Source organism: Nicotiana tomentosiformis, chromosome 10 (assembly GCF_000390325.3).
Source record: "Nicotiana tomentosiformis chromosome 10, ASM39032v3, whole genome shotgun sequence".
NCBI lineage: Eukaryota > Viridiplantae > Streptophyta > Magnoliopsida > Solanales > Solanaceae > Nicotiana > Nicotiana tomentosiformis.
The window spans coordinates 47,847,805-47,861,343 of record NC_090821.1 but is presented as its reverse complement, the minus strand read 5'-3'; positions in this window follow the sequence as shown (position 1 = coordinate 47,861,343).

Genomic DNA, 13,539 nt, shown 5'->3' with positions numbered 1-13,539 from the left:
CGAACGAAATGTCTTCCATATACTTAATCAATTTTCTTGTGTGTAGGCCTGGGCAGAGATGTAGTTTTGAGGCCCATGTCTGGCGAGTAAGAAGCTTCGGCCCCGGTTTCTAAATCGACGAAGGAAAATAAGAGAAAAAGGGCCTCTACTTTTGAAAATCCAAAACCAAAGGCAAGGTTGACTTATAAGTCGAGGAAGAATACCTCCCTTTGACCTTAGAATCAGTTCGACGTCTAAGGGATGAAGACGAGGAAGAAGAAGATGACGGGTCCGTACTTGTGGCCCAAGTGAAGAAAACCATCGATGCCCCACATGCAACTGGATCGATGGTGGTTTATAAGGCTCCGCCTCGAACTAAGGGTATATCGGAGAAAGATTCGGGGAAAGTCCCCGAGTCATTGAAGATCGAGGATGCCTCCCATCGAAGTCAACAGATGGTGGATATGTCTGAAGGGGCTGTCCCCGAATCTCTTCGAACTGAAGAGAACGCCCCAAGTGACTCACTTGGGGCAGTAGTAATCGAAGACTCGCCCACTTTCCCTGCTTTCTCCGAAGGGGCGATTCAGGAAGCCCAATCTTTAGGGGACCTCGAGGTAGATGGATCTCATGAGGGAGAGGACTCTTTTCGTGATCTGTTTACCGGTGTCGAGGGTGTTGTCGGCACTAGTGATGCATCGGATTTTTTCCACGGAGTGCAGCAGGTTTTGAATTGGGTAAGTTTTAACTTACTTTGTTGGTATTATCTTTATGTTTTTTTTCTTTTCTAACTTCATTTCTTCTTTCTTCGTAGGCCGCAACAGTTCATCGAGAAGCATGTTCTCGGTCTCGAGCCGAGCTGTGTCGATGCGAGGCCGACCTCCAATGGGTCACGGAGGAGAGGAACGCCCTTAAACTCTTCTTAAGGCGAAGGGGAGAGGAAATTAAGGACCTCAGAGCTGAGTTGGTCAAGGCTCACCAAGATCAGACCGATCTGACCGAGAAGGTAATGATACTATTAAAAGCCTATGGGCTCGATACTGGAATGATGTCTAAGTTCTCAATCTCACAATTGCAGCAGAAGCTTGAGATGATCGGAAAACTCTGTGAGGAGGTCGATGTGATAAAGGCAGAGTCCTTGAAGTGGAAAGAAAGTATGGACCGCTTTGATGCAGAGAAAGAGGTTGCTCGAGCCCAATTATCATCGGTCGAAGGTCAACTTCAAAGTCTGAAGGAGAAAAGCTCAGTTCAGGCAAGAAAAATAGAGGATCTCGAGGCTCGGTTGGCTTCTAAACTTGCCAAGGCCGAAAAGACAAAGGCTGATGCAGATGTATTTGTGGTTGTTTATCGGGCCGATCCTGAAGCCGCTCATGTACATGCGAGAGAGGTAGCTGAGATCGCTCGAACCTGAGCACATTGGATTGCTGAACTCGCCAAATGACAATCTCAGAGGGAAACCCTCGAGTAGATCCATGCTCGAGGCTTCGATCTTACTGAAGAGATAGCAAAGGCCAAAAAGCTTGAAGTTGATGCTGGGGCCTTAGCTTTCGATGATGATGATGATGATAATAATAGGAGTAAGAGCGGGTCTGAGAGTGGGGAGGAGCCCGATGGAGAAGAGACTGCCCCCGAAGATAATTAGGGTTTTTCTTATTTTGATCTTTCGTGTAAGGTCCTGATCGGACGTTTGTAAATATTATCATACATATATAAAGGTCTTTTCCTTTCCCAACTTGTCTCAGTTTTATTTTTTGCCTTGTTTAAATTTTTTTTTTTACTGCCTTATGAAAAATGTTCATAAGTTTGAGGCTTTAGACAATTTTGATTGAACTCGGACTTTGTAGTATTTATAACTAAGTGAGTGCTTGCTCGAGTTCGAAGTATGAGTGGTCCTTAGGCTTTAATGGTCAAGTGAGTAATTGCTCGAAACTCGAAGTAAGATAGACCTTAGGCTTAATGGTCGAGTGAGTGATTGCTCGAAACTCAAAGTAAGATAGCCCTTAGGCTTAATAGTCGAGTGAGTGATTGCCCAAATTCGAAGTAAGATATCCCTTAGGTTTAATAGTCGAGCGAGTGATTGCTCGAATTCGAAGTAAGATAGCCCTTAGGCTTAATAGTCAAGTGAGTGATTGCTCGAACTCAAAGTAAGATATCCCCTACGCTTTAATGGTCGAGTGAGTGATTGCTCGAAACTCGAAGTAAGGTAGCCCTTAGGCTTAATAGTCGAGTGAGTGATTGCTTGAAATCAAAGTAAGATAGCCCTTAGGCTTAATGGTCGAGTGAGTGATCGCTCGAAGTAAGATATCCCTTAGGCTTAATAGTCGAGTGAGTGATTGCTCGAACTCGAAGTAAGATAACCCTTAGGCTTAATAGTCGAGTGAGTGATTTCTCGAACTAAAAGTAAGATATCCCTTAGGCTTTAATGGTCGAGTGAGTGATTGCTCGAAACTCGAAGTAAGATAGCCCTTAGGCTTAATAGTCGAGTGAGTGATTGCTCGAACTCGAAGTAAGATAGCACTTAGGCTTAATGGTCTAGTGAGTAATTGCTCGAAACTCAAAGTAAGATAGCCCTTAGGCTTAATAGTCGAGTGAGTGATTGCCTGAACTCGAAGTAAGATAGCCCTTAGGCTTAATAGTCGAGTGAGTTATTGATCGAACTCGAAGTAAGATATCCCTTAGGCTTAATAGTCGAGTAATTGATTTCTCGAAACTCGAAGTATTGTAGCCCCTAGGCTTTATGGTCGAGTGAGTATTTCAAAACTCCTTCGGTAGTGGTCGTCCCTTAAGCCTGTTTGAATCATGAAGTAGAACGAACTTTTCAAAATATGAGATATCGGTAAAGAAGAAGTTTCTATTTATAAGTCATTATACTTGTGTTGTGCCAGGGTTTGAGCAAAACTATGCGGGCATGGTTCGTTTTGACCATTTTGCCCTTACATTTTTCCCTATCGAGACCCTGTTTGACATGAATTTGATATGAAGTAACTTTCTTGTATCGAACTCGATTTATTCGATGGTAATGCCCCCAGTATTCGAGGTTGATTGTAAAGAGGCATCAGATACTATTGAATTGTACTAAGTTAGCACGATCAATGGTTGCCTCATTAAAAACCTTGCAGAAAAACCCATTTGGGACAAAAACCGGTCTAAGGGGAAAAGAGTGCAATGCGTGCTTTCAGACCTAAGGCTTCGTGTCGAATAATCAATCTCTATTTCTGGTCGTACCCCTAGAATGGTTAGTTTCGAAATATAAACGAGCATGCGAGGGTCGTACCTTAGCAGTAGTATCGTTTTAGGTGCGACACGTTCCAATTTCTTTGTAGTTGTTCACCGTTTATGACACCGAGCCTGTAGGATCCTTTACCGATGATTTTGAGTACCTGATACGGTCCTTCCCAGTTCGGACCCAGTTTTTCTTCATTTGAATTTCGGGTATTGATGGTGACTTTCCTTAGCACTAAGTCCCCGATTTTGAAATGGCGAAGATTAGTTCTTCTATTATAGTATCTTTCGATCCGTTGTTTTTGGGCGGCCAATCGGACGAGAGCGGCTTCTCGTTTTTCATCCAATAATTCGAGGCTAGTATTCATAGCCTCGTGATTTGACTCTTCTTTTGTGTATCGAAGCCTGGCACTGGGTTCCCCAACTTGACTGGGATTAAGGCTTCGGAGCCATACACTAAGGAGAACGAGGTTGCTCCCGTACTGGACTTTGATGTTGTTCGATATGCCCAAAGGACTTCGGGTAGAATTTCTCTCTATTTCCCCTTGGCGTCGTTCAACCTTTTCTTTAGGTTTGAATGATAGTTTTGTTTGTCGATTCGGTATGTCCGTTCCCACTAGGGTGATACGGCATTGATAATATCCTTTTTATTTTGTGATCTTCGAGGAATTTCGTCACTTTGCTGCCGATAAATTATTTTTCATTGTCACAAACTATTTCGGAGGGTATCCCAAACAGACATACGATGTGATCCCAGATGAAGTCTATACCCTCTTTCTCTCTCACTTTCTCGAACGCCTGTGCTTCAACCCATTTAGAGAAATAGTCAGTCATAAATAAAATGAACTTAACTTTACTTGGGGCCGATGACAGAGGGTCGACGATATCTATCCCCCATTTCATGAATGGACATGAGGATAAGACTAAATGAAGTTGTTCTCCTTGCTGATGGATCATCGGTGCAAACCTTTGACATTTATCACATTTTCGAACAAACTCCTTAATGTCCTTTTCCATGCTATCCCAGTAGTATCCTGCCCTAATGATTTTATGAATAAGTGATTCGGCGCCAGAGTGGTTCCCACAAGTGCCTTCATAGACCTCTCGTAAAACATAATCGGTGTCTCCTGGTCCTAAGCATACTGCCAATGGTCCATCGAATGTCCTTCTGTATAATGTTTCATCTTCAGCCAATATGAATCGAGCAGCTTTGGTTTGTAGGGCCCTTGATTCTTTAGGGTTCGATGAGAGTTTTCCGTTCTTCAAGTACTCAATATACTTATTCCTCCAATATTAGGTTAAGCTTGTAGAATTTATCTCGACATGACCCTCCTCGATTACGGATCCCGAGATTTGAACGACAGTCCCCGAGTCGATCTCATCTTCCTCGACCGATGACCCCAAATTTGTGAGTGCACCGGCCTCACTATTTTTCCTCGAGGCACATTCTCTAAAGTCCATTCCTTGAAACGGTGCAAAGTTCCATGTAATTTGTCTAAATACCTTTGCATTCTATCTTCTCGAACTTCGAAGGTTTTGTTTACTTGGTTCACCACTAGTAAAGAGTCATATTTGGCTTCAATGACTTCTGCTCCCAAGCTTTTATCTAGCTCGAGACCTGCAATCATAGCCTCGTACTCGGCCTCATTGTTAGTCAACCTAGAAGTTTTGATAGATTTCCTAATAGTGCCACCCGTGGGGGGTTTCAAAACGATGCCTAGCCTGGACCCCTTTACATTCGAAGTACCATCTGTGAAGAGGGTCCAAACCCTCGATGATGTACCCGATTTTAACAAGAGTTCTTTTTCAACTTTGGGTATAAGGGTTGGCGTGAAATTGGCCACAAAGTCCGCTAAAATTTGAGACTTAATGGCCGTACGGGGTTGATATTCGATATCGTACCCACTAAGTTCGACGGCCCATTTGGCCAATCGGCCCGATAGTTCGGACTTGTGCAAAATATTACGAAGTGGGTAAGTGGTTAATACGTATATGGGATGACATTGAAAGTATAGTCTTAACTTTCTAGAGGCACTTATCAGTGCAAGTGCCAATTTCTCTAAGTGTGGGTATCTAGTTTCTGCTTCTCCTAAGGTTCGACTTACATAATAAACAGGAAATTACGTACCTTGCTCCTCTCGAACTAGGACACCACTTATCACGATTTTCGATACCAAGTATAAGTAAAGTTTCTCATCTGTCTTTGGAGTGTAAAGCAGTGGTGGGCTCGATAGGTATCGCTTCAATTCTTATAATGCATGTTGGCATTATGGGGTCCAGGCAAAATCGTTCTTCTTTTTTAGTAGAGAGAACAATCTGTGGCTTCAATCCGACAACCTCGAAATGAATCGGCCTAAGGCAGCTATGCGTCCGGTTAGATTCTGCATGGCTTTTACACTGTCCACGATGGTGATGTCTTCGATGGCCTTGATTTTATCGGAGTTGAACTCGATCCCCTGATTCGATACCATGAAGCCAAGGAACTTGCTCGAACTAACCCCGAAAGCACATTTCTCGGGGTTGAGCTTCATGTTGTATTTCCTTACAATATCGAACGTCTCCTACAAATGAGTCAAATGGTCCTCTGAGCGCAGGGACTTAACTAGCATGTCATCAATATAAACTTCCATTGAATTACCTATTTGGTCTTCGAATATTTTATTTACTAGGTGTTGGTAAGTAGCTCCTGCATCTTTTAGCCTGAAGGGCATTAAATTATAACAATATGTTCCATACTTGGTGATAAATGAAGTCTTTTCTCGGTCCTCCGGGTTCATTTGGATTTGATTGTACCCGGAATAGGCATCGAGAAAAGTAAGGATCTCGTGGCTAGCCGTAACATCGATCATGAGATCGATGTTAGGCAGCAGAAAAGAATCTTTAGGGCACGCTTTGTTTAAATTCTTATAATCTACACACATTCTAAGTTTGTTCCCTTTTTTAGGGACTACAACTACATTGGCTAACCATTCGGGATATTTCACCTCCCGAATCGACCCTATTTTGAGAGGTTTAGTTATCTCATCCTTTACGAATGCGTGCTTTACCTCAGACTGAGGTCTTATTTTTTGCTTCACCGGTTTGAACCTAGGGTCCAGGCTTAGCCGATGCGCTGTTACTGATGGTGGGATCCCTGTCATGTCTAAATGGGACCAAGTAAAACAATTTATGTTAACAATAAGAAATTGAATAAGCTTGTTCCTAAGTTCGGGAGTCAATCCCGTTCCCAGGTATACCTTTCTCTCGGGCAGATACTCAATCAATATAACCTGTTCCAGCTCTTCGACCGTTGATTTGGTAGCGTCAGAATCTTCAGGGATGATAAAAGTTTGAGGGGTCAGAAAATCCTCCTCCTCTTCTTTTATCTCTTGCTTCCCCGATTCGATCAAGGCTGGTGGCTGTGATTGCTATTTGACTTCTCGTTTACCTTTGATGCTCGACCTTTTTGAGGTTGATAGTGTCGATATCGGTGTTACCTCATCGACCGCAAATATTTCCTTCGCAGCATACTGCTCCTCCTATACTATTTTTACACCGTCCGACATCGGGAATTTCATCATTTGGTGGAGAGTCGAAGGTACTGCCCTCATATTGTGGATCTAAGGCCTTCCAAGTAGGGCATTGTACCTCATGTTGCCCTTGATTACGTGGAACTTGGTATTTTGGATGGTCCCAACCACGTTCACTGGTAGAATAATCTCCCCTTTAGTTGTTTCACTAGCCATATTGAAGTCGTTTAAGACCCGAGCTGCGGGCACGACCTGGTTTTGCAGACCGAGCTGCTCCACGACCCTCGATCGGATGATATTCGCAGATCTACCTAGATCCACTAAAACACGCTTAACTTGAACTTTATTTAATGAGATAGAAATTACCAGAGCGTCGTTGTGGGGCTGAAAAATGCCTTCAGCTTCATCATTGTTGAATGATAAAGTGCCTTCGAGCACATAATCTCAGGTTCGTTTTTCCCTAGTGATTGGTACCTTTGTGCGTTTGAGTATGGGTCCCTGTGGAGTGTCGACCCCACCGATGATCATATGAATGATATGTTGGGGTTCCTCCTGTTCATTTTTTCTGTTGGCATCCCTTTCTCTGAAATGATTCTTGGCTCGATCGCTGAGGAACTCTTGAAGGTGGCCCTCATAGAATAGACGGGCTACCTCCTCCCTTAATTGTCTGCAATCCACGATCTTGTGGCCATGCGTGCCATGATATTTGCACATCGAATTTGGATTTCTTTGGGAAGGATCAATTTGCATGGGTCTGGGCCACCTAGTATCTTTGATCCTTTCGATTGCCGATACAATGCCCGATGCATCGATGCTAAAGTTATTTTCCAATAACTGAGGTTCCTCTATAGGATCAACATATTTGTCAAAACCATTTTTGCTCATAACTCCCCAAGAATTCTGTCCTCAATCACTTCTTCGATTGTTCCGGGCGGAATTACGTCCCGAACCATTGTTCCTCTGATCTGCGGTGTATGGTTGATATTGGTCTATGTTCGACCTTGGCTCTCTGTCGAAGTCCCTCTGGTTTTTAACTGCCGACTTGTTTGGATGTACTGAACCTGAATAAGCTCCTAATTAGTCATCCTCGAGCCTGATTTTTGATTGATATCGATTGTGCACATCTGCCCAAGTTACAACTGGATACACAATCAAATTTTGTTTCAACCGATGTGATGCTATCGAACTTTGCTCGTTCAACCCTTGGGTTAAAGCTTGAACGGCCCAATTATTTGTAACCGGTGGCAATTCCATGCGTTCCATTTGAAATCGGGACACGAACTCCCTCAACATTTCATTATCCCTTTGTTTTATCTTAAAAAGGCCTAATTTCCTTATTGCAACTTTTATGGCATCGACGTGTGCCTTTACGAAAGAATCTGCTAACATGGCAAATGAGTCGATGGAATTTGGTGGTAGGTTGTGATACCAAATCATTGCTCTCTTAGAGAGGGTCTCTAAAAAAATTTTCAACAACACATATTCGATTTCATCATCTTCTAAATCGTTACCCTTGATGGCACATGTGTAAGAGGTGACGTGTTCGTTGGGGTCGGTCATTCCGTTATATTTGGGAATCTCGGACATACGAAATTTCTTGGGGATTGGTTTTGGGGCTGCACTCGAGGAAAAAGGCTTTTGCACGATTTTTTTGGAATCCAACCCTTTTATCATTGGTGGTGCCCCCGGGATTTGATCGACCCTGGAGTTATATGTTTCTACTTTTTTATCGTTTTCTTCGATCCGTTTTGTGAGCTCCTCGAGTATCTTAGCAATTTCGGGAGTAGTCCCCGATTCTCGCTCATTCGACTTTACTATGGCTGGCTCCGTTCTGTGGGCAATTTCTCGAGGTGGACTGGGCTACGGCCTGCTCGGCATATGGGTTTGGCTCTGCAACTGAGCTATCGCTACATGTTGGGCTTGTAACATTTCAAAAATCATATACAAGCTGACTCTATTTTCCTCAACATTATGGGTGTCTCGAGCTGCAGATCCAGTACCACCATGAATGTTATTTTCGGGTTTAGAACGTTGGTTTGCCTCAATGGCCACATGCGAATTAACGTCTAGTGGCACTTCGACTCGAGCTTCAACGGCATCGACAAGCGGCCTTTCAGCCCTAGGCGTCAAGTTGTTATTTTTATCTTGAAGGCCAGCTTCGTTGTCGATAGGTAAGTCCATTAATTGAGAGTTTGTCATTGCTAATCCGAAATCAAAGACACTTTCAAAAGACGAGGGTAAAAATGGTGTGTGTTGAATATTTGTATCAAATGACCACTGTTATCCTTAGCCCCACGGTGGGCGCCAAACTGTTTACCCAGAAAATTGGATAAAGTTGAATTTGTATGTAGTTCTAAGGGTATGTTTAATTTGATACAAATTATATAGAGAAGTAGGAATATCCATTCTTGACTATAAAGAAAGAAAGATAAACACAGTTGAAAGAAGGATAATGAATGAGCAAAATAAGATGAAGTAATGAAGCTCAAAAGGTTAATCTTTCAATCTGAGAAATAGTATTTTTGTTACAATGTGTAAATGTCTTGATGCCCTTTACAGAAACAATAATCATCCCTTTTATAGTAGAGGGATCCTACTTTAGATATAATTAAAAATACATAGTGTGGAACCCATGATGAATTAGCTTTTCTCTAATTTTCGCCATGATTCTCTCCCCTAGTGCGGTTGCAACAGCTCTTGTCTATGAGCTCGATATTGACTCGAACTCGATTCTGACTCAAAGCCCGGTATTGATTCGGGGTCGGGGTCGGTCGGTCTCTGACTCATAAGCTCGATAACTTCGCTTCGCATCATAGTTCGATTTAGATTCGAGCTCGATAATGATATCGAGCTCGAAGTTGATCGGTCCCTAGAACTTAAAGTTTGGTGACCTGACTTCGAACCTTAATCTGATATTACGAAGACGCTCTCCGATCCAATGTATTACCATCTCGATCAGTTCATACCAAGGAATAACCGATTTTGGCCGTATACATGTGGAATAGTGTACTTTGTAAATTTATTCAGATATTTGTTACAAAGACAAATTAAGAGAACAAAAATGGAGTTTATCTTAGTGATGGAGGAAACATAAATTAGAGGGAGAAAAAGAAGAAAAGAAGGAAAGAAGGAAAGAGAAATAAAAGGGAAAAAGGAAAGATAAATTCGGACATTTCTTTCTTGTACGGGATGTGTCAAAAATTTTGAATTTTTGTCTTCTTCTCCTTTTTCATATTTTTAATTTCCTCCCTTTTCCTTATTCTTTTATTTATTTATTTATCATAAACACAAGAAATTTTGAAAAAATACCAAAGAGGTGTAGCGGGGGGTATATATATGTATGTGTGTGTGGTCGCGTAATTTGGCATATATATCGCTAAGAAACACATTTATAATTATCATTCCATTTTTCCCTTCAATTTTTCTCTTTTTTGGAAATAATTAATCGAATAACATTTGTATGTAATATAATTTTTTAAATTAAAGAATTAAACTTATAAAGGATTTTTTATATTTATTAATTTATTTTTGAGACCACGCGAAGCGCGGCAAATTTACTAGTATATTAGTAAAGTTTGATATCCATATAGTGTTGGTCTTAAAAAATCTACGGGTGAATAACAAAACAGTATCGCAACAAAAAAAGAATAAAAAAGACCGAAAATTGATTTTTATGGTGAATTATATGTCTTCCGGGTAGGTTACTGTTTGGGTTAGAAAACCGGGTATTAGAATGGGTTTATCTAACTGGGGTCCAAGATTTAAACTTGGACCAAGTAATAAAATGCCATGTGAAATTTACATGACTTTTTTAATTCAATGTTCGCCGTTAGTTATAAGTGCAGAAATAAGCCCAAAAAGTAATGTTGAGGACATTTTTGGACTGATACGTAGATGACTGTTATTTATAACCCTAAGTCAATAGTTGAAGGGCAGTTTTTTAGTCATAAGTGCATAAATAAGCCCAAAAAGTAATGTTGAGGATGTTTTTGGATTGATATGTAGATGACGGTTATTTATAGCCCTAAGTCAATAGTTGAAGGACAGTTTTGACTAAATTTAATGAGGTACCATTAGTGAAAACTAGATATCACAGAGTTCTTTAAGACTATCCGGTAAAATAAATACAATAAGTTTAACGAGGTATAACTAGTGAAGACTAGAAATTATGAAATCCTACCGCTTTAGCATCTCAGGGCCCAACCTAAGGGTACTTTAGCCCGAATTTATTTCATTAAACTTTAAAAACGAGGGTAAGCACCCTCCACTTTCAACCAAGAGGTTGTGAGTTCGAGTTACCCCAAGAGCAAGGTGAGGAGTTCTTGGAGGGAAGGATGCCGAGAGTCTATTGGAAATAGCTTCTCTACCCCAGGGTAGAGGTAAGGTTTGCGTATACACTACCCTCACAAACCCCACTAGTGGGACTATACTAGATTGTTGTTGTTGTTGTTGTTAAACTTAAAAAACGACTCTCTCTATATATATATAAATAGGGTTTAGAAAAGATGATGTGACATATCTCTTTAGCCAAGAAACACAAGTATGTTTTTTCTACTTTTTTTGAATTTTTTTCTTTTTCTTTTAGTCTTTTCATTCAATCCAACATATTAAAAGGCTACAATGTCTATTAAAGAAATATTAATGCTGACCATTTTCTTTCCCCTATTTCTTTATTGCGTTTTCGGTTACACCATAGTTATTATGGTTTTAATGGGTTCTGTCCTTTGTATGTTCTTCCTTTTTAAAGTTTTGTTTCATTTCATATTTTCAGATCTTCCTCCATGCTAATGTGGAGTTGTTCGATATGAAAAGGTAAGCAAAGAGTTCATTTTCTAACTTTTGTTATTTAACTTTCTGTAAGGTTTTTCTTATAATTTTTTTTGAATTTTCAAATCTTTGTCTATTCACCTTATGATATTGTCACGACTCAAAATTCCCACCTTCGTACTGTGATGGCGCCTAACATTTCACTTGCTAGGCAAGCCAACGTTAGAATAATATTATCCATTTTAAAATAATTTTTAAATTTATTAATAATAAGGAAGTAAATGCGGAAGTAATTTTGAAATAATCCATAATAATAACGGTGTCTAAATACCATCCCAGAATTGGTGTCACAAGTGCACGAGCTTCTAGAATAAATACAAATAAAGGTCTGAATAATATAAAATTGTCTGGAAATAAACACACAACTAGAGTACAATAGACGGGGACTTTAGAACTGCGGACGCCATGCAGTTATACCTCAGGTCTCCTCTGATAGCTGAAATCCGAGCAAGTCTATGGTACGCCGCTGGGACCAACTCCAAAATCTGCACAAGAAGTGCAGAGTGTAGTATCAGTATAACCGACCCCATGTACTGGTAAGTGCTGAGCCTAACCTCGACGAAGTAGTGACGAGGCTAAGGTGGTTCACTTACATTAACATGTACGTAATATTAGTAATAACAACAATAATAGGAATAAATCAGGTAATTCATTTATAATAATTGAAGGCAACTCATCAGTCATAACCAATTATCATTTTCATTATTTTTGTTGCAGCGTGCAACCCGCTCTCACAATATATCCACATTTAGTTCTGTTGCGGCGTGCAACCCACTCCTCCAACATATTCATTTTAATCAAGTCTGTTGCGGCGTGCAACCCGATCCTCCAATATTAACTTTTTAACAAGTCTGTTGCTGCGTGCAACCCGATCCTCCAATATTGACTTTTAATAAGTCTGTCGCGGCGTGCAACCCGATCCTCCAATATTGACTTTTAATAAGTCTGTTGCGGCGTGCAACCCGATCCTCCAATATATTCATTATAATCAATCATGTTGCGGCGTGCAACTCGCTCCTCCAACATTTTCATTTACCAATTCTTATAGAAGAAATTTTTCCCAATAAATATAACAATTAATATAAAATTACGAGACAACAAGCATACAATAATTATGGTTTAATTATGAAGCAAACAATGACAAATAGCAAATTATCATGGAAATCAGGGAGCAAATAGGCAGTTTAATATTTATTATGCTAAATGTCAAATAACAATTAAGGCACATAATTCAAATAGCATGTAACAATTAATGCAGGAATTCAAGAATTTATATTTACAAAAAATAAGAGAGAAACAATTATTGTAAATTAATTTATGATTAAAAATAATTTATGATTTTTCAAGTAAGTAGGCAAACAATTAATTTAACGACGTATAGACACTCATCACCTCGCCTATATGTCATTTACATGCAATTCATGTCACGACCCAATTTTACCTGTAGGTCGTGATGGCGCCCAACACTACAGCTAGGCAAGCCAGCTAATAAATTAAGCATACATTGATAAAATTTAAAATCAAAAAAATATAAACACAAACTCTACCAATGTGTGTGTCAAGACCTGGTGTCATAAGTGAATGAGCATCTAGTAGATTATACAAAACTCCAAATACTGTCTAAAATGAAATAGACAGAATATAAATATAAGAAGAGACACTGGTAGCTCCAGAACGGCTCAGAAAGGCAGCTCACCACTATGCCTCGGGATGATGTGGGTATGTGATAATAGGTCCTCCACTAGTACGTGTCTCAGATCCTGCACAAAAAGAACATCAAGTGTAGTATGAGTACGTAAACAACGTGTACCCAGTAAGTATCAAGCCTAATCTCGAAGTGGTAGAGACGAGATGACCGACTTTGACGCTCACTATGGGTCAATAATAATAACTGAAATAAAACTAGGATATTTAAATCAGCATGATTTACAGAATTTACAATAATTTATTTAATCAAAATAATCAAATTCCTTCAAATGTAACAATTCTCAATATATTAATTAAA